The following is a 24945-nucleotide window of genomic DNA, read 5'->3' as shown; positions in this document are numbered from 1 at the left end:
GAAGGTGTAAGCAAGGAAACTAAACCAAATATATTTCCCCTTTCTTTTGGTTTTTTTTGGTGTTTGTGATGATCGGACAATATTGAATGACCAAGTCAAAACTCGGGAGCTGCAACATTTTAAGGATATGCAGCACAAGGTTCAGGAAGGAGTCAAGCAGAAAAGCAGTCGGAGGACGAAATTAGTGAAAAGAGGACGTAATGAAGCAGAAGTGCATAAGAACCATTGGATCAACTGGGAACAATATTAAGGGGGGGATGAGTAGCGGAGATATTATTGTAGAAGATTACTTGAAGAGATGGACAAATAAGACTGATGGAATATGAATGGCAGAGATCTTATCGCAGGAGGCTAAGTGAAGAGATGAACGAATAAGACTAATTGGAAGATGAATGGTGTAGATCTTATCACAAGAGGTTTAAGTCAAGAGATGAATGAACAAGACTAACTGGAAGATGAATGGCGAAGATCCTATCGTGTGAGATTGAGTGAATAGATGGATGGACAGAAATATTCGAAAGATGAATGGAAGAGATCTTATCATGGGAGGTTTAAGTGAAGAGATGAATGAACAAGACTAATCAGAAGATGAATGGCATAGATCTTATCATGGGAGGTTTAAGTCAAGAGATGAACAAACAAGACTAACCAAAAGATGAATGGCGAAGATCCTATCACAGGAGGGTTAATTCAAGAGATGAACGCACAAAACTAACCGGAAGATGAACGGCGGAGATCCTATCACGTGAGATTGAGTGAATAGATGGATGAACAGGATTAACGAAGGATGAGTGGCGGAAAGGTAAAGAAACATGCGGAATGATGGAGCGAGTTTTTGTACACAGTAAGCAGTTTCTCAGGTGCCCTCAAGGCTGTAAGCAGAATTCAAATTTTTTGCATGATTAGCCTAACTGGGTGACACGTAGCATGAGAAAACCACTTTTCTTGCTTGCTCACGGGTGGATATTGGTCGTGCAAGAATCCGCGCGATATTGCATGATAGTCGTCAAATCATGCGGGTTTTATCAACGATGGAGATTGGCCATGCTAGTTGGCGATCGGGTGATGCGATAGCTGTTGGATCGAGGGTGCGACAAATCGATGGTGGAGATTTGGAGCACATAAAGTCAACCATTGAAATGAATCAGATGGTGATTTTTCAGGTTTGTTGTCAATCAGAAGGTAAGGAGATCTACAGGTATAATCCGCTGAAGACGTGATTTATTGGCTCGCACTTAAGTATTTCGTGCTAAAGGAAATGAGAAGATGAGTGAGATCTATTATAGAAAGAGAGTGATTGAAGATGATAATGATGAAATGAACCAAGTACTGAATCAATACAACAAACTCCAAAGCTCATGCGATAACTAGAAATCTAAAAGACAACCAATCTACTCTACCCTGCTATAACGAAAATGTCGCTATTTAAGCAAATGAACGATTAAACCATGGATCTATGCTAGCATACATGGACCTTAAAGAGGAGCCTTAGCTTCTAGGGTTGGGCCCTAACCCAAGAGCTTCGGCCCTTTGAGTTAACTCAGTGTTGGCTCGAAACAAAACTCATTCTTATTATAAAAACAAATGGATTACATCAAAGCTGTCACAATCTTGTAGCTTGAAAATAGAGTAAAGTTTTACAATAAAAAGTCCAAAAAAATCCAATCCTACTGAGGTCCTAGGCTTGTCTACTTAAAATTTTGAAGTATCCAACGAATTGCTTAAAATTAGGGAGGCTTGGCTCCCAAACTAGAGATAAACTGCTGCTTTGACTTACACTTGCTTAGCTGCCTTCTCGTCCTCATGATTTGGCTAGTTGTACTCTGAGTTGAAGGAGGAATATTTGAATGGAGGGGTAGTAGTTGAGGAGGATTTCCCTCCTATAACTCCTCTCCCTTGTCCCATTCGAGTTTTGACCGAGATCTTTGCCAAAATGCCTTGTTTTTGTCCTTTAATCCTGCATTACATGCAGGTTAGACCACAAAGAAAAAATATCCAACTCTAACTTATCTCATAAACAAAATATGATCAAAAGTATGAAATAAGTTGTGAGAATAGTTGGTTTGACTAAGCTAGGAGGTGAAATAAGGCCCATATAATTACCCAATGATGAGGCTCATCAATTATGTGGCCTATGGATATTCCACCATGTCATATTGGGCTTGCTATCTCATATGCTAAATAATGTATTTCTAAGAGCAGAATCCTCTTACAATTTTAGGGCTACAATATAGATATGAAATGGTTTCCACCTTGCACAAAAAACCCAACTATGCTTAACATATCATAGAATCAAGCTAATATAAACTTATTTAGTCACATATCTTCTCTTAGCCACCCCCCAATCCTCCCATCTTTTAGTCACCTGACCTCTAAGTATATTTTTTTTATTCAATGGTGGACACACATAGGAACCAAAATGTGTTTTCTAGCACGATGGTTATATTCCATCATGAGAAAGAAAAACGGTGGTGATATAGGTCCTAGTGGTTGACCAAGTCCCTACATATTCCTTAATCAAGCCTATGTATATCAATTTGATTTTACCTCTCCAATCGTGCACCCTATATGTTTCCCCTCTCAACATTTAACACAAATACGACCTTCACTACTAGCCCCTCGATTAACAACACTCAATTGGTTATCTCCCTAATATGATTTGAAACCTAGAATGTAGGTAATACCCCAGACCCTAAAATGTCTCTTGTACAAGTAGACATGAGTATATATTAGTCAAAAAACATTTGATTCAATGAATAGTTTCTCTTAAAATATATTTTCATTCTCATTCCTTCATATTGTGGAATTTTTATCCATACCACAAGATACAATAACATTATTACTACTATGAATCATGGTATGTAGTTGTAAGCAATTGATATAGCTCTAGTGAAACCAAAAATTTGATTAGAAATATACTAGACCATGGTCACAATCGATGGTACTACACTTGCAATGTCTAGTACCACAGTGAAGTTTTTGTTTTTCCCCTTTGCACTCATGAAATAGAAACTTTGGCATTTAGTCTTCATGGCACGTGATTATTTTTTCCCAAAAATGGTTTGCATCCTTACACTTCACCATTTGAGGATGAATGAGGAAGATAATGATTCCCTAATCCTAGGAAAAATTCAAGGTATTAGTTCCATTGTTAGGATATTCCGACACATAGGATATAGTTAAGTTCAACTTGGTCTAGTATAGAGTTAGGTATAGAGTTAGGTAAAGTGTCTTTCTTTATTGTTGTAAATTTTGTAACTTACAATTTGACGGTCACGATATGTCGTGATCCGACGGTTCACTCTCACCTCGGTATTACCGACACTTGATCCGTGGCTTGACACCCGATTGGTCCATGAGTTCTATTTAAAGCGCATGGAGGGTCATTGTTCAGGTAAACCATGCATGAGAGAAGCTTATGTAAATTTTCATTCTTTGATTAATAAATTGCCTGTAGTACCCACGTTGGGACAAGCCGTGGACTGTTTCCCTCCTTGCACTTTGAGGGTTTTAACCATGTCAAAAATACTGGTGTATTGATTTGAGATCTGGTTGTGAGCGGTGTCCTTTTAGTGTTCTTTCTGAGGAACTTACCCTGTAAATTCCTACATGGTATCAGAGCTATTTGAGGGCCGCGTCCGTTGGTGATCCAAATCTGAAGCCGGTAGAACTGCATGCGGTTGTCGTTTCCTAGATCTGCTGTTTCTGACTGCTTTCGGGCCGAGAGGACTGCTCTGTTTCGTTCGGAGCATCTGTTCCAGTGAGGAACCCCTTTCGTTTCACGCAAAAAGGTTTCCGGTAGCCCTAGCTGCGTCATTTTTCAGATCGGGAGGTATATAGTGTTTTTGTGCAGTTTACTGTTATTTTCTCTCTGTTTATTTCGGTTTCGGTTTATTTAGCCCTTTTTTTTAACCGAATCTATACCTTTCATTTCTGCGTATGCTCTTTGCCCTGTGACTCTGTGCGATCTGGGCAAATCAGAAACAGAAAGGAAGGATTTTTCTCATGCGTATGCTCTTTTCCCTGCACCTTAGTGTGATCTCGGAAAATCAGAAACATTGAGAAAAATATTTAGTTTTTCGGCTAAAGCTAACTTTGAGATTTTTTTTTTAAATTTCTAGTTTTTTGGCTAAAGCTAACTTCGAGCCGCAAGGTTCGTTTTTCTTTGCATATTCGTGTTGGGTTTTGTGTTTTGTGTTTTGTAGGGAAAAAGAGCTTTCTCAAGGCAAGCACGCAAACCAAGCCCCCCCCCCTCTCTCTTTCTCTCTCTCTCTCTCAAATTTTTTGTATAGATCAATTGGTTCAAAGCTATTTTAAGAGAGTAGAGGTCTTGGGCTCAAGTCTCCATTTTGTGGGGGCGGATTTTTTCATTCCCGCACATTCGTGCACTTTGCCGGCAACTTCAACAATTGTTTTCAAAAAGCCATAACGTCTTCATCCGGAAGCCTTTTTCAGAGCCGTTTTTTTTTAAACCGCCTATTTTTTCGAGATCTATCCATTGGAACACTTACTTTCAGCATATTCAGCTTCAGTTTTTTTTAAAATGGAAAGTCCATGCCAAGTCATTCTTGACAGCACTAACTACTTCCAATGGGTAGCCTACATGGAAGATTTACTTAGAAGTAAAGGTCTCTTCAGAATAGCCATAGACCAAGAGAAGAAACCAAAAGATGAAGACAAGGTTGCAAAATGGGAAAATAGACAAGATCAAGCACGTGGTTTGATAGGGATGTCTATTTCTCCTGATCTTAGATTCCACATTGCAGACCTTGAGACTCCTCATGAAGCATTAGAAAAACTCGCTAAAGTTTTTGGGATTAAAAATGAAATTAGAGCCCATCAACTTGAAAATGAGTTTCTTAGTTTGGATCCTAATAATTTTTCTTGCATTGAAGATTTCTTGTCCAAATTCAAGACTCTTAGATATCTCTTGGAAGGTGTTAAAGTTAAGAAAGAAGATGGTAACCTTATCTATTCCATCCTTACTAAGTTGGGACCAGCCTACTCTGTATTTGTTTCCACTTTCTGTTACACTAAAAAATGTCACCATGACTATTTACAGTTAGGATGGCTCTATCAACAGTCATACTACCCTCTTAGGCAAGTCTTATGCCTCTGCTCTCCATGTCAAACTCCAAAAAAGAGAGAAAGTCTTTCTAAATGTATTTATCTCTGGGGACGTAGGTTCTCTCAACCTTACCTGCGGGGACGCACCCAATGTTCACAAAAGCTGTGTCTTTGGACGCTCTGTATGTAAAGGTGCAGGTGCGTCCCCCTGAAAAGGTTAAAATGCGCAAGTTTCATCTTTAAAAAGTCACTTGTGGTTATTTCTAGAGCATTCTAGAAGGTTGTTCGACGTGTATTGAGCGCCTCCAGATGATTCATGCACTCCTACCAAAGAGGAACTTATCCCATCAATAGGGGAGCTATCCCAACCAAAGAGGGGATTATCCCATTGATGGTGGACCTGATTAACTTCCTCTTGAGCACTATAAATACAGGCATTGGGCCAGAAGGAGGGGGAGGTTGAAAGCTATACATTTCTAAGGGTAAATGCTGCAGGAATTAGGACTCCCATTTAGAAGCTTGTGAGGAGAGATTGCCATCTTTGCTTGTTCTATTTGGAAGTGGGTGAGCTTTGTCAAAGTAAAGGAAGACTCTTGTGGACCCTGGAAGGAGCTTGCACAACACCAAGGCTCAGGTTGTAATGGTTCCTTTTGATTACCTTTAATGCAAATTGGTCCATTCTTCTCAATAACTTGTTGTTTATGGGTTATTTCATGTACTCCTTGGTCTATATGTTGAATATGCTTTATTTTATGTTATAATCAGGTGCTATTTAATTGTTTGACTGTTGATGGTTGCAGGTTTTGGAGAAAAGGAGGAGCTCATCCAGATCAACAAAGCTTGGACTTCTACAACAACGTTTGGACAAAGGTAAGAACAAAACACTTGATTTCTCATATCATGATGCATGTTTAGAGAAGGATAGCTCTAGTTTGTTTTGTTTGGCATTAGAATGTCTTAGACTTCTAGGAAGGTCGGTTGTGTCCGCACTATTGACTGATTCCGTGTGACAAATTGGCAACTCCGCTGGGGATTCCATTGATGAGAAAAGTCTTTTCCTTTGCGTGAACTTTGCTTAGAGAAATTTGGTTTATTTTTCTGGTTTTGGCTCTGTGACTTTGTCTTTGGGTGGGTTAGCTTAGGATTAGTTTTATTTTGGTTTTTCTTGAGTTTTTCAGTAGGACGCACCCTCTGAGTGCTGCACAGTGCGTCCCTGGACGCACTTTTGCTGTGTGCACAGAGCGGGCCCGCACCTGTGCTAACGGGTTGCCTGCGTCCCCTGCTAAAATTTGAGAAAATTCCATTTTTTTGCATTTTTTGCTCTTAGATTTTGTTTTTTCTTAGTTTTTACTGCCCACATTCATTAGTCCCTTGTCAAAGATCTTCACCTGAACTTGTTTCGATAGCATTGAGTGTTTTAGTGGATTTCATCGAAGTGTAAGCCCTAGGGTTTGATTTTGAGTAGGTCTTGTAGTGACTTTGGCGGTAGAAGTTGTCAAGCCTTAGATCTCTCTGGTTTTGTCAGCATTCTAAGAAGTCAGACCTGTCATAAAGTCTACCTGTGAGAGCAACTTACCATTGAGTTGTCTCTTGGGCCAATTTCGAAGTGCTTTTTGTTTAAGTCTTGAATTCCATTTTATAAAAAGAACAAAAACATTTGAGTTTTGTTTTGACTAGTCTTTTGATTCTGCATTAGCTGGTCCTTGATTTGATTTTGATCAAGTAAAACAACCTAGAATCATCTTTGTGAGCTTTTACCTTGTTAGGTTTGCTTAGAGTAATTTCTCTTTTGATTTGCTTGTGAGTCAAGTTTTCATAGATTTTATAGCTTTTGAAATTGTTTTTTGTTAAGATAGGTTTATATGCTTTATTAAAAAGAGAAAATACAAAAACATCTCCTTTGAAAAGTTTTGTTTCAAGTAGCTTTGAAAAGTTTTGAAAGAAAAAGAGTTTTTCGTGCAAGTAAAGAGTGGTCATGTTTGTGTGTTTGAAAAACTAAAGAGAATTGTTTCTTTGATTGTCTTTTCTAAGGAAGTTGTTTTCTCTAAAATTTTCATTCTCTCAACTCTCTTAGTTAAGAATTTCATTGAAAAATGAAAATAGCGTAAATCATCTTAGGTGCATCTTTCTAGTGGTTTGAGTCGAGTCTACACACCATTGGTTTCACTTCCACTACCTGTTGTCTTTAAAGAAAAACCATAAAATTAACGATTAAAGTAAAATCGACGTAGTAACTTTTATTTACTAGGGCTTTGAAACACCAATTTAGATCAGGCTAGTGTCTTGGAGTAGGTGAGTAATTAACTCTCCAAGACAACAAAACCAAACAAGTAGCTTATCTTGTGATAGAATAAATCCAATTGTCTCACTTGTACTCTGGGAAAGCTCCTCTTAAAGGAGAAGCACGAGCTCGTGTCCGAACGAGTGAGGGGATCAATCCCCCCTCGTTGGGAACGACGCCAGACACGCACGTATTACAAATGGTAAACCTCGGATTAACCATTGTCGAGGAGCCAGGGGTCACTTTTCGGTAAACCATGGATTATTGTCAAGGAGCCGGCAAGGGGATTGAGCTTGCTACTCTGCCCTTGCGTGCTGTCGGAGTTTAGACTGTTCCCCCAGGTGCATTTGTTGCGGTTGGTAACCTTAGTGACCATTATCTTTAGGATTCTACCGAGGTGACGGTGGAGGGAAGATCCCACTGTACCTGGAGCAGATGTCGGCTAGACTCACTTGGATTTTCTGGGGGGTTCACTTCACTCGAGACGGTTAAAGTGGAGGAACTTGGTCTAGTCTATTCATTAAGCAGGTTGCCGGGGTAACTGTTCCACCTGCCACTTCTGTACTGAATCCAGCGATGTTGGGCTTCATCACCAACTAGCGCTTTCGGTCTGGAAGGCTATTGTTTTTGTTTGGTTTGACGCCCTAGATTCTTTAGGCGTGTGATTCAAATTTGTTTGGTTCTTTAGAGACTTTAGGTGGTTTGATTTGAAATTTTATTTTGTTTTCTGTGTAGTAGTTAAAAGTTTTTAGCTGTGGCGGAATTACCGAGACAGTCCCATAGACTTCGGGGCAAGTCACCTGAAATTGTTACCGGAACAGATTTTTTAAGAAAACTCCGTAGATCGCGGGTGGATCTCCTGAAGACGTTTCGGGTCAGTACGAAGGGTTGAAGGTCCTTATAACTCCTCCTAGTGGTAGTAGAGTAGGTTCACCTGAAGAAGGAGAATCTTCCTTGGTGGTCCATCCAGATTACCAAAGTTTAGAGACAGGTTATAATCCCGAAGCTGTTACAGTTTCTGAGCTTGTTGGTAGTTTTTCGTCTGCTAGTGATACAGGTGAAGAACCAGAAATATCTGAACCTGTTACTCCAACTTCTAGTGTTCCTGATTCACCGAGAGTAGAAAGAATTATCACCGAAAATCTTCCTACTGGTTTGATTGCTATTGAAGAACTTGCTCCAGAGGAAGAAATAGGCGTCTCTAACCTTGAAGATCAACTTACTATTGATCTAAGAGAGTGTGAATCTATCTTTTACAGTCCTCCTAGAAGTACTACTTGGTACCTTTCGTTAACCAATTATTTAGACAACTTTGGGCTAGGTTTTTCCACACCTCGTACTCCTTTTCCACTTGGAGGTATCCATACTCCTGTAAATATGTCTGGTCAGTCGTCCGTGTTTACTCAAAGTCCTGAATATTTTTTACACGGCGGTCCTTCTGTTCCCACTGGGTATCAATCTCTTTCTAGTACCTTTGCGGGGGCATCTCCTCAACCCGTTGATCATGGGTTATTAGTTGGAAACAGTGGTAATATACCATTGGGTGTAGGAGACATTTACATGATGTCAGGTTCAGTTCCCGTTTCCCAACCTCAAGGTGGCCAATTACCGCCTGGGGGGCAGCCTCAGTTAATGCCTGGGGGGCAACCTCAAGGTACATCATTCGTGTCTGGGGGGCAACCTCAAGGTCAGTACGCTCCTATGGGGCAATACATACCTCAAAGTCAACCCCAGTCTCAATATGTACCCCAAGGTCAACCTCAGTATCAATATCAACCTCAAGGATGGCAACGTCAAGGATGGCAACCCCAAGGGTATCAACCCCAAGGGTATCAACCTCAAGGGTACCAACTTCAAGGTCAAGGTCAACCCCAGTACCCGTATTTACCTCAAGGTTATCAACCTCAAGGTCAATACTCAGGTCAAGGTTATCAACCACCTCAAGGTCAATCATATGGTCAAGGTATGGGAACTGTACCTTACAATTATCAATCCTATCCTCAATCCGGCTATGGATCTCAGTATCCTCAACCTGTTACGGGTCAATACCCCGGAATGTTAGTGTGGGATCCGTCACAGGGTCAACAGATGTTGCAGCCAAGTATACAGTCGGTACCTCAAGCTGGACAACCCGTAGTTTCTGGTCCACCCCAGCAACCGCAACCTGTCCAGTCAAGTGTTCAAACTTCTGTAACTTCGGTAGTTACTCAGCCGCCAATTGCACCTAGTACTCCATCTCAAACGGCTGTTGCAACTACCGCCACATCTACCATACTTACTTCTGGAGTATCGACGGCTCCGGTTTCTACTGTCTCTATAACCACTCCTCAGACATCTTTACCGTTGTCTGGATCTACGATTCAAACCACGGTCCAGATGCCTGTAGGCCAGCCTGGTATAAGTACGGTTGTCACTACTCAACCTCAATTTGTTCAACCTCCGTACCAGGGACAGTACCAACCTGGGCAAGCTGTCCAACAACCGGTTTGCCAGTATCAACCGTATCCTGGGTACAATTATCAGCAACCTCAGCAACCCCAGTACGGTCCGGTTAATCCTGGTTTTCCAGGAGGATATAATATCCCAAATGCGACTCCTGTTCCTAGTTATCCTAGATATCCTCCTCCTGGGGCCGGTATTGTGACCTAGAGTTTTAGAGATCCTAACCGGCAGTTACCGTTTATCGCAACTTTGGATTTACCAGACTTGACGCGCCTAACAAACGATCCAATTCAATATCTTCCGTTCTGGCCGTCAATGCCAAATAAGTTGCCCAGCAATATACCCAAGTTCGAAGGTAAGTCTGGAGAGGATCCGCCCAATCACGTGATGACTTACCACCTCTGGTGTGCTTCAAATTCTATCTCGGATGATTCGATCCGCTTACGTCTTTTCTAGCGTACACTCATTGGTCTCGCGGCCAAGTGGTACATTGAGTTACCACGGGCCTCTTTTTACAATTTTAGCCAGTTAGCTACCTCGTTCTTAACTCACTTTCAGTTGCCGGTCAGATACGATAACGGCACGGAGTTATTAACTTCACTAAAACAATCAACCTCCACGTATATTTCCGATCACATTCATGAGTGGAGACGTCGAAGAAGGCTAGTGAAAGTTTTTATCCCGGACCAAATCTTAGCTGAATGGTTTGTTAAATCATTATTACCAAGGATTACTGAAGATGTAGCTAAGGCCGGAGTAGTTACTGAGGAGAAAGTCATTGCTCAAGCGCAATACCTTGACTTAGTTTACACTCAGTCGGGTACATTACACGAGAAGATTCCGGATCTTCCAAAGTCGAATCAAATCGCTGCTGCTCCTTCGGGATCTCATGCCGCTGATGGTATGATTGGTATCGTGAATACAAAGAGCAAGAAGAAGTCTTCCAAGGCTTCAACTACTCCTATTATCACTTTGCCCGATTCCCCGACAGGAGAGTCTTCTCCTGAACTTACCACCGATATTCACGCTGTAGAGTCATCTACGGCCAAATCAAAAAACAGCGGAAAGAAGAAAGGAAAGAAGAAGGCTAAAGCAGAGAAGGCTCTGAAGGAGAAAACCGAAAAGTCGGAAACCAATGACGAAAAGCGCAAACCTCGATATCCTTGTCTTATTTGTGAAGAGGATCATTTTACGAGAGATTTCCCTCATCGGGCAGAGGTTGTGAAAATAGTCAAAGGTTCTCCCACTCCTGCTGTGTTAAAAAATCCATTTCCGGAGTAGGAGAATAAGATGATAGGTTCTTCCTCGAATGCCAGTGAAGAACCCATTTTGATGATGTCTCATGTGAGGATTGCGACTCGATCGCAAGATTATGGTAGTAAGAATCCTGTTGATGGTAAGGAAGCAGAATCTTCTCACTCTAACCCATCAACCTCGGCTCCTGGTTCTGATCCACTACAGATCGAGAAACCTAACCCGGACTTAGTAATTAAACCGCCCACCAAGGGTGTACTTCGAAGGTCTGCTTTCAATCCACATGCGAGAGCGGCCCAGAATTACAACATTGTTGAGGACTTAGCTGTTTCACCCTCAACAATGTCGACGTTAGAAGTGATGCAATCATGCCCAGCACAACGAAAATTGCTTTTGTCGGCTATAGGAGCTGTTGATGTTCAGGACCCGAATCTAATAATCTTCGATCTAGAAAATAGTACACCGCGTCTCCCCCATCAAATGGCTTTCCAAATTCCAGTGATAGTCAAAAACAGACCTATTCATAGGACTGTGATTGATGAGGGAGCTTCTACGTGTATTATGTCGATTCAATGTTGGAGATCCCTTGGTTCTCCTTCATTGAACCAATCCCCCACCATCCTTAAGGCCTTTGATGGCCGTGGGTTCCATCCGTTTGGTATTCTACAGGAATTGCCTATAGGGGTAGAAGGTAAAACCGTTAGTCTGGATGTGGAAGTGGTTGATGCCCCTCTAGACTACAACCTTCTTTTGGGTCGAAGTTGGTCATATGCTATGACAGCGGTCGTTTCATCGGTCTTCAGAGTAATTAAGTTTCCACATAATGGTAAGATCGTGGCTATTGATCAGCTGACATACTTTTCATCCGACCCAGCCTCTTCAGAGAGTATCCAGCATGTCGGTAAGACGACAATCCCTTATAGGGACGTTGGTGTAGGTTTAGTTAAGGATTCCGGTTTACTGGGAACTTTTCCTCTCCCTCCACTCAACGTAGAACCTTCATTTGCAACAATTCATATGATTACATCAGAAAACATTATTTATGATGATCCTTGGATTGTCCCATCTGACTCTGAGATAGACTCATTCGGTGATGCTATGCCCTTGAGTCCATATGAAATTGCTTATGAAGCTCTCATGTCTTTTACCGACTCTCATTCAACCGAGATCGACCAAATGAATGTGGTCAGTGAAGAATCGCTTTTCACCTCAACCTTAGAATGGATAGCATTTCCCGAACTCGTGTCATCTAACGAACAACTTCGCGAAATCCTAAGTGTAGACGATCTACCATGGGAGGATCTCCATCACAGATCTTCGTTTTTACCTAAGGATGAAGCATTTGAAAATGATTTTTCATCTATCTTTACCGCTGAATATGTCAAAGACGCTCAGGATCCAACGAAACATTCTGATTCAGAGTTGAATTTAGGGAATATTTCTCGTACTATTCCCATTGATATTTCAGCGAAGCCCAGAATTGAGGAGAACATTCATATAGGTGCCGCATGTACAGACGATGAAATCCAAACTTACAAGGCCCTATTCCAAGAATTCCGCGATGTGTTTGCCTGGTCTTACGAGGAAATGTCGGGAATCGATCCTGCCATTGTTGTTCATGAAATAAAAACCTACCCGGATGCTAAACCCGTCCGGCAACGGTTGCGTCAGATTCACCCTCGAAAAGCGGCTGCGATTAAAGCAGAAGTCGAAAAGCTGTTGAAAGCAGGTTTCATTTATCCGATCCCGTTAACAGATTGGGTATCAAATATTGTTCCGGTCAATAAGAAACAAGGAACAATAAGAATCTGTATTGACTATAGGGATATCAATCGAGCTTGTCTAAAAGACAACTATCCTATGCCCTATATCGATCAAATTATTGATGATTGTGCCGGAAGTGAAATGTTTTCCTTTATGGATGGTTTTTCGGGCTATAATCAAATCAATATTCTACCTGCCGACCAACCAAAAACGGCATTCATTTGTCCATGGGGGACATTTGCTTATTGCAAATTACCTTTTGGGCTTAAGAATGCCGGGGCCACTTTTCAACGGGCGATGTCTTACGCATTTCACGACATCAAGCACATTGTGCAACCGTATCTCGATGATTTGCCTGCTCATTCTTTACGTCGAGCTGATCACCTTGTCCACCTACGAGCAATCTTTATGAGGTGTAGGCATTATCGAATTCGGTTGAATCCCCACAAGTGTGTTTTCTGTATAGAAACAGGTCGATTGCTGGGATTTGTTGTTTCAAAATCCGGCATTCGCGTCGATCCCTCGAAAGTCGAGGCTATCATCAAATTGCCTCCTCCTTCGAGTTTGCGCCAACTCCAAAGTTTGCAAGGGAAAGCTAACTTTTTACGCCGATTCATCCCAAACTACGCCGAGGTCACTAAATGTTTTACACGGTTGTTGAAACAGAACGTTCAATTCTTTTGGGACGAGATTGCCCAACAATCTTTTGATGCACTTAAACACGCGTTGACCCATGCACCGTTGTTGCATCCTCCCAACTACAACCAGGACTACTTCTTATACCTCACAGCTTCGCATTCCACCATTAGTATGGTGTTAGTTCAAGAAGATGAATTCAGAATGGAGCATGTGATATATTATCTTAGTAGGACCTTAAATCCCACTGAGCTAAAATATTTGCATGTGGAGAAATTGGCCCTGGCAGCCGTTCAAGCTGTCCAGCGTTTTTGTCACTACATTCTTCTCCGTAAAACTACAGTTATTTCGGATTGCAACCCTATGATTTACATTTTGACAAAACAACTGCTAGGGGGCAAGTACTATAAATGGATCGTTATCCTGCAAGAGTTCGACTTGGAGTTAGAGAAGTCCAAGTCTAAGAAATCCTTAGTTTTTGCGGAATTGATGTGTGACTTCCCGCGTACTGACACAGAGACTGTGGCAGAAGAGTCCATTGCGGACGAATCTTTGTTTCTTATCAGTACTTTAGATTCGTGGTACGGGGATATAATCATCTATCTCCAAACCCAAACCTTTCGGCCTGAAGCTTCAAAGGCGGAACGTCGAAAAATTCGGTTTCAATCCCAGCAATACAAAATTATTGGAGATACACTTTATCGCCGGGGGGCAGACTTAGTTTTTCGACATTGTTTAACTCACGAAGAGGCTGAGAGGGTTTTGAATGATTGTCACTCTGGAGCATGTGGTGGTCATATGTCTCTGGGTATGCCACAGCCCAGAAGGTGTTGCGCGCTGGTTACTTCTGGCCATCTATGTTTAAAAATTGTATCATCGCAGTCCGGAAGTGCCACAACTGCCAAGTGTTTGATCAAAAGATGCGCGCACCACCTGCTCCTCTCCACCCTATAATTGCCGTTGGTCCATTCGCCAAATGGGGTATCGACTTTATTACTTGTAACCCTCACTCGGCCGGGGGGCATGCGTATATCATCCTCGCGGTTGATTATTTCACTAAATGGGCCGAGGCGATGCCTACATTCGATGCAAGCGGCGAAACAGCTGCAGTTTTCGTATTCAATCATATTATAACTAGGTTTGGTGTCCCACAAGCAATCATTACTGACCATGGGAGCCATTTTCGAAACATCATGATGACTGAGCTTACAAGCCAGCTTGGTTTGCGCCACGACAGCTCTACTCCTTATTATCCGCAAGCCAATGGTTTGGTTGAGTCTATCAACAAAGTTCTGGTTATCATGATCCGATGAACCATTGGTATTCATCGGTCGAATTGGCACAACATGTTATTTTCGGCGCTATGGGCATACCGAACCTCAGTAAAAACCTCTACAGGGTTCACTCCTTTCCAGCTAGTTTATGGCTTGGAAGCTGTGTTACCCATTGAATGTGAAATCCCATCACTTCAAATGGCTGTCGAATTACTCCCAGCTACTTCTGAAGAGGAGAAACATTTATTGTACTTAGCTAAATTAGATGAGACTCGACGTGACGCTGCATTGGCAATCGAGACTCACGCAAAGCGAATGAAAGCTCAGTATGATAGAAATGTGACCCCTTGAAGTTTTTCGGAGGGAGACCTAGTGCTTTTATATGATCAAGCTAACGATAAGCTAGGTGCTGGAAAATTCGTTCCTATGTGGCATGGACCCTATATTGTAAAGCGAAAGCTAGCAAAAGGGGCTTATGAGCTGGTAGATTTTGATGGGGACTCTTTGGGTAAACCCAGAAATGGACTTTACCTAAAGAGGTATTATGCTTAAATGGTGGGTATGGAGAATTTTTAGTTAGGTTAGGTTTTCTTTCTAGCTAGTATGTTTGTTAGTTAGTCAGTGTGCTTAGCTTAGCGAGTGTGTTTTTCGTCGTTATTCTGGCTTATCTTGGTTTTACTCTTGATATTGCAGATGTCGACGCCTCTCCAAACATACATTGGATTTGCTGATGGTGCTTGTCGTAGTACACGGAATATCTCTTCCGCAGCTTGGGTTATCTATTCACCCTCTAACGAGTTAGTTTCTATGCATGGGGTAAGCCTTGGTCAAACAACGAACAACATTGCAGAATACAGTGCAGTGGTTGAATTATTATACGAATCTATTTCATTTGGAATTCGATGTTTGATAGTGAGGTTAGATTCTGAACTTGTTGTATTACAGCTTAATAGAGTTTATCCCATTAGGAATCCTGTGTTATTAAGGTTGTTTTTGAGAGTGCATTTCTTAGAACGTGAATTTGATTACATTGAATATCAACATATTCCAAGGTCCTTAAATACATTAGCAGATGCAATTGCTTCTCGAGTGTTGGACAGACATTTACGATAATCATGCAAGTAAATTTAAAAAACATTTCATCACATATGTTAAACAAGATAAGCCGGTAATAGTGATATATATATATATATATATATATAAATAGGAGTGTGTCAAAAAATATACATTGTCTTCGATCATAGGTTGAAAAACACCTTATGATCGGAAAAAATGATAGAGTACAAAAAAGGTCAAAAATGTCACATGTGTCTACAAAGTGACTAGCCAATCACTGGTGGTGCTCCCTATACGACACCACTGCACGGGCTACCTTGCGCAAAAATCTCCTAAACGGTCCAGGGACCGCAACTACATAGCGCTGAAGTCTGATAGGAATATCATCCATAGTAGTCTCAGGCATATCCGCCGTCAGACGCTCTAGATCATGCTCCAACTCAGCTAGTACCTCTGCAGCCGCCGCGTCTTGTGGGGCCGGTACCGGTGCAACTGGATGTCTCCTCTCAAAAGGCCGGAGGTTGGCTGGACGTTGTGGACCAACATCTGCATTTTAAAAATTTTACTGTCAATTTTGAGACAATATATATAAAAAACAAAAAAAATACATAATTTGAAAACTTGTGAAAAATAAAGTACCTCTGTCATCCCATTGTTCTCCCTGTGGAAGAACCATGTCCGGATCACCTCGAAAATCTACTCCGGCATACGGAAAGTCCTGGATCGAGAAAACCTGGTCTTCCAACCAGTGAAAGTAACTATCAGAAAATCGAACAACTGTCGCGCCCTCGTCAGGATGTCGGGCCATCACCGCAACCCATCGTACCAGCTTTGGCTCCCGAGGACCCAAGATATCAACAGTGAGTTGCTGAGGGATCAGCATCGGAACTCTCTCTAAGGCAAAGCTCACCACTAAAGGCCCATATCCAAAAGTTTTCAGTCATCCATTCTTTGCCTTAGTCAGTTGGCTCTTCACGTTAGCTGACACAGCATCACACCAGTTGAAAATGGTGCCTTGGTAACAGTCAATTGCCATCCGCATTTGGGACCCAGAAGCAATGTGTAAAGCAGCCGCGCCGCAAATTCTGGTAACCGTGAACGCTATGACTTTGAGTTCATGCAGAGAGATGTGTTTGATCTCCACGCCTTTCGAATGGTGAGCACCAGGTGTGCACCAATCTTCCCGGAGACTAACAAGGGATTGGCCACCTGGCCTAGTCCAAGCTAGATTGAGTTGCTCGCCTCTGTTTGGCAAGCCAGTGAGAAAGTATACATCCGAGGGCTCTATCTCGAGCTGGTGCCCTCCTATGTAAAAACATTGTTCTTGAACGTTCCATCTCTCAACCAGCCATTCTAAGAATCTTACCTGAGCCCTCATGCCAGGTATGGCCTAGTATTTATATAGCCCGCATTCTTTTAGGGCATCAATGGAAGGTTGATGTTCAATTGCAGCTAAATCAACGTCTTCATTCTCTCTTTCTCTCCAATCCAACATGGTGAGTACCCTACACACCAAGAAATAATGATTAGAACTGATTTGGGGAAATTTGAATGGTTATTTGTGGAGATTGGGGTTTTAAAATCCGCCTTTCACGGAGGACGCACCCCGCGTTTACAACACAGGGCATCCGGACGCAGCGGGCCTGAAGGTGGGCTGCGTCCCCCGACCATTTTCCTGTATAGGAAAAAGTCGGGGGACGCAGGTCACCCGAAGGGCACCTGCGTCCACTGAGGGGCGCATTCTAAAACCTAAACCCCCCCAAAAACCAAAACTAAAACCTAAAAATCAACTTTAATCGGATGAAATTGAAGAGTAGGATGTTGTAAAATACCTGGAAGAGACGGCGTTCGATTCTGACGGTCGGATTTTCCGCAACGACCACGGGAAGTTTCTTGCCAAAAGCTCCTTTTTCAACCTCAACAGTCAAACGGTAAAAATGACATGGTAAAAAGTATTTTTATAGGTTTTTTGGATGAATTTGTTCATTTTTCACCATGGAAAGATGTTTTTCGATGTATTTTTGCCTATATTAAACAGGTATGAGTAATGTGTTGCTTCTGTGCAGGACAAAGGGATTTAGAGGGAAAATTGTCATTTTTCACAAACCAAAACATCAGAGTCATCTTTTAAGCCCTTTTCTGACTCCTAAAAAATGAAAAGATTGCCGAGCGTTTCTTTTACACTCGTTAAAACGGAATTAAAAGACGGTCCCCTTATAGCTCTTTTCTGACCGTAAAATCAGGAAAAGATTGCCGGGTTTTTGTCGTTTCAAACCCGATACGGAAATAAAACGACGTGTCTTTGATCGCTTTTTACTTTTCAGGTCAGTGACACTAATTATGAAAGTACTCCTTGGTCGCAAGATCAAGCGGTTCCCCCAGGTATTATTTTATACTTTTTCGGGCTTGAGGGACACAAATCTACGAAAAAGTTCAACTTGGAGTCTTCTTAAGTTTTTCAGACTCTCTAAAATTGAAAAACGCCGAGTTTATCCTATACTGGGCTCGTTAAACATTTCACAGTAAAGGACCTGTTCAATTAGAAACAGGAACGAACCACTCCTTCTTAGGGTTCGAATCAAAACTAGGTTGGACTCATCCGAAGGATGAGCTTATAATCAAGCATATGTTATCCTCCTCAAGCTTGTTAAAAATAAAGAGGTACTTGCCAGAAATGGTGGGGGAAAAGAGAGAAGAATGAGCCTATTTGTTACCTTTTGTCTCAGAAGAAACTTTATTACCACTCTTGAACACGACACTTTTCATTCACCTGGGTTGGGAAATCCTTTACCTCACAGTTGATCAAACCACTTTGAAAGTCTTCAGCTGGGTTCCGGGGATTAACTTTGAAGTTATTCAGCACCAAGCCATCTGTCGTGTTGTTATGTGTTCAAGAGGTCTGCAAACAAAACTTTCATCTGCTTTCCATTCTACAAGGGAAGCTTTCATTTGTCAAGGAAAAGACTACAAGGCCCCTTCCTTTGACTCCTTTTGTGATTCCTTAATAAGAGAACAAGAAAAACTCTTACACCTTGGTCTTCTTAATATTGGAAACTCTTCCACGAAAGCGTTAGTCGCCCAGCAGCAACCAAATTCAAAGAATCCTAAGAAGTCATATCCTCAAAAGAATGGTCCTAAACCACCTCAGCCTCAAAATGAAAGATCATTTCAGCAAAATGATAAGACCAATAAAAACAAATGGAAGAAGATTGATAGACATTGTAACTTTTGTAATCGAGATGGCCACTTAGAATCTAAATGCTTTAAGAAGATGGAAGCCTTGGAAGCCACAATGAAGAAACATAACATCCATGTGGAGCCTACTTCAACTTCAACTTCCAGAATGGCGCTTTCTGCATGTCATTGTCAATCATCTCAGTCTGGTTATGCATTAAATGTATCTTCTTCTTCTTCTCATTCTCATGAGTGGCTCATTGATTCTGGAGCCTCTTGTCACATGGCCAAAAACCAAGCCATGTTTTCTTCTTTAAATGATTGTAACACCAAAAATATATATGTTGGTGATGATAGATCTCTTAATGTTGTAGGGACTGGAACTATTCATCTAGACAATGGTCAGTTTAATGATGTATTATGTGTTCCAACCTTATCCTGCAACCTTCTATCTGTCTATCAGATAACTCATTCAGGTGAAGGTAAAATTGTTGAATTTTCACCTCATGATGTTGTAATCAAGGATCTAAAAGATCCTAAACAGATTCTAGCTACTGGTCTTGCTGATGATTCCAAAAGGTTGTATAAGTTTCACAACTTTGGGTCATCAAATCTTCCCTCAGTATTTGTTGCTCATAATGATGAAGTTGGCAAACTTTGGCATGAGCGATTTGGTCACTTAAACTATTGCTCCCTTCAGCATCTATGTAAATAAAATATGGTGACAGGTCTTCCTATGGTATCTTGCAGAGATGGTGTTTGTTCCGGATGTGTACTCGGAAAACATCATCGGGACAGTTTTGACAAACGTGCCTCTTGGCACGCCTCAGCCCCTTTACAGCTTGTGCACAGTGATTTATGTGGTCCTCTTCTTGTTGCTTCATTCTCTGGCTGCAAGTACTTCTTAACTTTCATTGATGATTTCTCCAGACGCACTTGGGTATACTTCTTAAAACTCAAGAGCGAAGTATTTAACACCTTTTTGGCCTTCAAAGCCTTTGTTGAAAAACAATCTGGACATCAAATTCTTAAGCTAAGAACTGATAATGGTGGAGAATATGTTAAAACAACATTCATCAACTTTTGCACCGAAAATGGAATTCAAATGCAACATACTGTTCCATACACTCCACAACAAAATGGTGTAGCTGAAAGGAAAAATCGCACCTTAAAGGAAATGGCTAATTGTATGCTGCAATCTAAAGGACTCAGTCTTAGTTTTTGGGCCGAAGCAATGAATTGTGAAAATTATATAATCAATCGCACTCCTACTAAGGTTCTAGAGAATATCACTCCAGAAGAAGCTTGGAGTTCCATTAAACCAGATGTAAGTCACTTTCGTGTGTTTGGAAGTGAAGAATGGGCCCATATTCCAGATGAAAAGCATAAAGCTTTAGAACCTAAGAGTGAGAAATGTACTTTTGTTGGATATTCTGAAGATGTAAAAGGTTATAGACTTATTCCATTTAAGTCCAAAATTGTTATCATTAGAAGAGATGTAAAATTTGATGAAAATAAATCGGCCTGCGAGCCTAGTCCGGCGGATGTGCCACCTCTTCCTATCTCTTCTATTTTTGAAAACATTTCTTCTTCAGATGATGAAAGCGAGGATGACAATCCTCCCCCACCTTCTCAGGATCCTCAACTTCCAAGATGGGTTCGTGCTACTCGGGATGCAGCAGGTGATCTTGCCGGTGATCCTACAGATCAACGACGTACACGTTCTCAGTTTGAAAGAGCCTCTTCTTTACTGGCTCAAGCTCCAGTAAATCATGATCCTGACACTTTTGCAGAAGCTTCAGGCCATCCACATTGGGAAGCAGCTATGAATGAAGAATATCATTCATTGATGACAAATGATACATGGGATCTTGTTCCTCTACCAAAGGGATGCAAACTTGTTAGATGTAAATGGGTTTACAGAACCAAGTATGGACCAGATGGGAAAGTTGATAAACATAAAGCTCGTCTCGTTGCTAAGGGATTTTCACAGGTTGAAGGCATTGACTACACTGAAACCTTCTCCCCTGTTGCCAAAATGAACTCTATCCGCCTTGTTCTTTCCCTTGCTGCCTCTTTAAAATGGGAAGTCCATCAGATGGATGTCAAATCTGCCTTCTTGCATGGGGACTTGCAGGAATAAATCTATATGGAACAACCCATTGGCTTCATACAAACAAACTCCAGCCTTGTTTGTCGAATTAATAAATCCCTTTATGGCCTCAAGCAAGCTCCTCGGGCTTGGTATGCCAAAATGGATAGCTTTCTTTTAGAATCTGGCTTTTCTAGGTGTCATTCTGACAATACTGTCTACACCAAGAAAGTGGGCAACTCTCTTATCATCCTTGTTCTTTATGTTGATGATCTTATTCTTACTGGTAGTGATCCAAACCTTATAAACCATGTGAAGTCCAGTCTTAAAAAGAAATTTGAAATGACAGACTTAGGACACTTACACTATTTTCTCGGTCTTCAAGTCTTGCAATCCCAGGAGGGTTTTTTCCTTTCCCAGTCCAAGTATGCTTGTGACATTCTTCGTCATTTTCACATGGAAGACTGTAAGCCAGCCCCTTCTCCCTTTCAGTCTGGAGTCAAACTTTCAGTCTCTTGTACTTCTCCTGAAGTTGATGCTACCTTATACCGTGAACTTGTCGGAAAACTCTTGTATTTAACCCATACTCGTCCTGATCTTTCCTTTGCTGTTGGCCTTGTTGCTCGTTTTATGCAAAACCCCCGTGAAAGTCATTGGAAAGCATCTAAAAGAATACTTCGTTATGTTCGAGGTACAATACAGTTTGGGATTCATTACAGTGCCAAAGCAGCTCCTCTGTTAGTTGGTTTCACTGATTCTGATTGGGCTGGTGACCCTGATGATCGGAAGTCTACTGCCGGTTATGTCTTCACTCTTGGTTCAGGACCTATTACATGGGCTTGTAAGAAACAGGCTGCCATTTCTCTTTCGTCAGCAGAAGCAGAGTATCGTGGTGCCGTGGAAGCTAGTAAGGAAGCCTTGTGGCTTCATTAGATCCTATCAGAGTTTGGCTTTGAGCAGCAGCATCCAACCACACTTTGGTATGATAATCAAAGTGCCATTCAGCTATGCAAAGATCCAGTCCAGCATCAGTGCATCAAACACATTGAACTACACATGCACTTCATCAGAAAGCTCATTCATGACCATGTTCTTGAAGTGCAATATTGTCCAACAGATGATCAGGTTGCAGACATCTTCACAAAGGCTCTCACAGAGGCGAAGTTCACTAAACTTCGATATATGATTGGAGTTCAGGAAGTTGTCACTAAGGGGGGATAGGCTCTAGTGCCTCCTTCCTTCTCCTATTGTGTCATATTTGTAAATCCTTCAATCCTATCCCAAGTTGTTCTTAAGGGAGGATGTTAGGATATTCCGACACATAGGATATAGTTAAGTTCAACTTGGTCTAGTATAGAGTTAGGTATAGAGTTAGGTAAAGTGTCTTTCTTTACCGTTGTACATTTTGTAACTTACAATCTGACGGTCATGATATGTAGTGATCCGACGGTTCACTCTCACCTCGGTATTACCGACACTTGATCCGTGGCTTGACACCCGATTGGTCCATGAGTTCTATTTAAAGCGCATGGAGGGTCATTGTTCGGGTAATCCGTGCATGAGAGAAGCTTATGTAAATTTTCATTCTTTGATTAATAAATTGCCTGTAGTACCCACGTTGGGACAGGCCGTGGACTGTTTCCCTCCTTGCACTTTGAGGGTTTTAACCACGTCAAAAATACTGGTGTATTGATTTGAGATCTGGTTGTGAGCGGTGTCCTTTTGGTGTTCTTTCTGAGGAACTTACCCTGTAAATTCCTACATCCATGGGAAAATTATGAGGTATCTATGATTCTTTGGAATCACCTACATATTGGTAGAGGTGTAAAGGTGATATATGGTGTCATTGAGAATCTGTGAAAATATTCATATCAAACATCTTCTCTATCCATCTTCTAGTCATTAGCTAAAATGTTCAAAGCCATAGATTGGTATGATTGTTATATTTGATACATGGTCACATTGAATGTAATATGAGAAACATCCTAGGGTTGCCTCACACCCTAGAAAGTGGCCAAATTGGACATGCATAGCTAAGTGTTGGCATTATGGTGTTCATGGTTCTAGCTCGCTGATGTTGGAATTGGTTCATGATGGGAGCTAGATCATGCTGGCATTGATGTAAACCCTACGTAGCCTATCTTATATTTGGGTTGCATCTGGGGGAGTTGACATTGATTTGATTGTGTTGGCATTAATGTCAACCTTATGAGGTCATGCACTTATGTTAGCCTATGATGAGGTAGATTGTTGATGGAGCACGTGGTTTATGTTGGCATGTGCTGGAATTGCTATTGATCCTATGATGATGGCACAGTCGGTGAATTTTTGCAGTGTGTTGGCCTTATGTTGATGATGGAGATGTGCTACAGTGTATTTCAGGTTTGTTAGAGGTGTTCCAGCTTGTGTAGTTGCCTCTAGAGAGTAGAGGACTTGTTGACAGTTTTTTCAACCCTATGTTTGTTGGCCTTTTAGGTCAACTTGGTAGTGACACTTGGGAGAATTTTTTCATGGTTATCAGAGGATTTTCATGGGTTTTCAAAGGTTCTACAATGTTAGGATATGTCACCCCAGGTAGATAAACAAGTCCTAGAATTTTGGAGTTGATCAGATGCAAGATTAGGGCTGCAAAACTCTTGAGAAAACTCAGTTTTGAGATGAATACACAAGTTTTGTGAAGGAAACACACATATACAAAATTTTTATGAAGGAAAGTCATGCATACACCCTGAAAGTGAATTTCTTTGCATTACTTACACAAATCGAGAAAAATTCGACACGGTAATTCACAGAAGCCTCTAAATTAATTAGTTAAGGTTAGAAATGGTTGAATAAGTCCTCCATTGGGTGTGAACACGTTAGTGCACAAGTAGTGATAGTTATGGCTGGATTTTGTCAACTTTTTGCACTCATGATCCTAGCCCAAAGATGATTTTTTCCCACCACATTTTATATACATCATTTTGGAGTTGAGTAATCATTTGTTGAGTATGATTGAGTGTAAGAAAAGGCTACATAAAGTGAGTATGCTTTAGAACTATTGGAGAGAATATATGCTTCAGTGAGTGAGTGGAATGGAAGTTAATGGAGCAGATATTTGAAGTAGTGCATCAGTATTCAGATCATATTTGAGGTTGTTGTCGCAAAGATTGTTTGAGATTTTTTGGATTTTGTTGGAGTATGTTTGTCATTGAATCTCACATTTGTTTTTCTAGGAGCTGCTAATGCATTTGGAACATAGCCATAGTGTCTTATGTTATTAATTGTATAATGAAACAATTAAATTTTGCAGTGAGGGTTTTGATATTATAGTTGATCTATTATTATGTTTTTATTGGATAGATTATGGCCACTATTTTTCTGGAGTAGAGAGCTTGTTTGTGGTATTATTTTGATTTGATGAGATTGTCTTGTAGTTGGAGATCATATTGCAGATTTGAATCAAGTTAAACAAAAAGTCTTGGGATCTAGTGTGAAAATATATGAAATGAGGTCCACACAGAGTAGAGGAGTAATGAATTCATGGATGTGGAGAAGGGATTGCGAAGTTTCAGTGAAAGGAATATTTTCTCAATCCAATGGTAGTTGGATAGTCCAATCGGAGTTGGGAGAGAACGGTTGATAGTGGTGGATTTCAGTAGATGGTAGTCCATAGATCCATGGAGAACATAGTCTTCTGAGCTAATCAATAGAATAAATTCTCCATGCTAATCGGATTCAGCTGATTGTATAGGAGGTCGGGTCTCCAGACTGATGGGAGTCAATCATCTATGTAAAATAAATATTTTTTTTAATATAAGATTCAAAGCAGTGCAACAGAAATAAGGGAATTTTTTTTTTCAGTGAAGGGTTTTCCACCCGATCTCTTGTGTCTCATGCGTGATGATGGTTTTTGTTGATGTGAT

The sequence above is a fragment of the Pinus tabuliformis genome, chromosome 8, assembly GCF_031772625.1.
Source record: "Pinus tabuliformis cultivar Carrire ecotype Pingquan chromosome 8, CPIR1, whole genome shotgun sequence".
Taxonomy (NCBI): domain Eukaryota; kingdom Viridiplantae; phylum Streptophyta; class Pinopsida; order Pinales; family Pinaceae; genus Pinus; species Pinus tabuliformis.
This window is presented reverse-complemented; position numbering follows the sequence as displayed.